The sequence below is a fragment of the Camelina sativa genome, chromosome 14 (genome assembly GCF_000633955.1).
Source record: "Camelina sativa cultivar DH55 chromosome 14, Cs, whole genome shotgun sequence".
NCBI lineage: Eukaryota > Viridiplantae > Streptophyta > Magnoliopsida > Brassicales > Brassicaceae > Camelina > Camelina sativa.
The window spans coordinates 22442011-22443399 of record NC_025698.1 but is presented as its reverse complement, the minus strand read 5'-3'; positions in this window follow the sequence as shown (position 1 = coordinate 22443399).

Below are 1389 nucleotides of genomic sequence, written 5' to 3'. Positions count from 1 at the left end.
AATATAGCAAACCATCGTATCGTATCCTCAGGTCACATGTATCTGAAATAAGACATATCGAAGCTGAATCTCTTTATCATCAGATCGTGTTCCCTTAGTGTATATATATGTCACAATTATAATATGGTTTTATTTTTATAAGTTTGTATTGTTGAGTTTCTTGACATGGCTTAACCGTTGTTTACTGTTAATTATACTTAAACCAAAATGATCAAACCGTAAATTATAAATATCCGAAAGACTAAAATGTGCTTTTCTCTATTGGGATGGCTTCAACGACCGATATAGCTAGTTCATAGTGACGATAACTCCACTGAACCTTTTAGACGACAACATAGGAGTCGCGTTGTCTTTTCCTATGTGAGAGAATCACATCACTCTTAAGAGAAGCCTCTGGTACCGACAGAGAGTTTACGTAACTTCCTTATCAATCTTGGTGCTTGTTTTCTTTTTCATTAATCAAAATTGTTTATGTATAAAACCCGCATACAAAAACGCTCACCAGGTTCTTAACTAGTAGTACATGTACGTAGTTTAATATTGTGTTAGTATCGCATCACTATCCCATAAACCCCATAAAATGCATGTTATTTATAAAAAAAATAGTCATAACTAGCGAGATTTTTAGTTTATATAGTATATATATAAGCATATATGTAAATATACACTTTTTTTTTACCTATTCGTTTTTCTTGTAGAATTGATGCCATAAATCTAATAATTAAATGTGGAATTTCGATCAATTTTTTGAAATGACAACATACATTATACTGGTTTGAATTCGGATAGTGACAAAGTGAGAGTAGTAACGGAAACCACAAGACTACATATTCTTTTTCCGATAAATAAAAAAAATTATGAAAATAGAAGGGAGCATATCTGCAAATCTTGTGAATATTAATCGTCGTATTCATATCTAATATCTATCAATAATTAAGTGACTAAAACTTAAACCAACAAAAAAGTGACTGAAACAAAATAAAATAATAAACAAATCGTCCAACGAAACAATGATTAAACTCCTTTATCATAGACAGTATGGAATCCACTCCTCGCACCACCACCGAACGATCTCTTCCATTTTGTCTTTTGCTTAACCTAAAAGAAAGAAAATCAATATAAAAAAAACAAGAACTATAGCTGCCAAATGAATAATATCTAACTCTGAAAAAATCTAAGAAAATTATATAATTTTGCAATTAGCTAGACTTCTAGAGACAGTTTTCGTATCTCATATACACACGTTTTCTCCAAAATATAAGAGGAATATTTTTTTTGTTTCTTTTTTTCCAAATCATATCCATTCTTAATTTAAATGGTTTGAAAGTGATTTTCGGGAAATAAAAGTTGGAATAACAAACCAAAGTCATGAGAATGAAAAGGAAATTA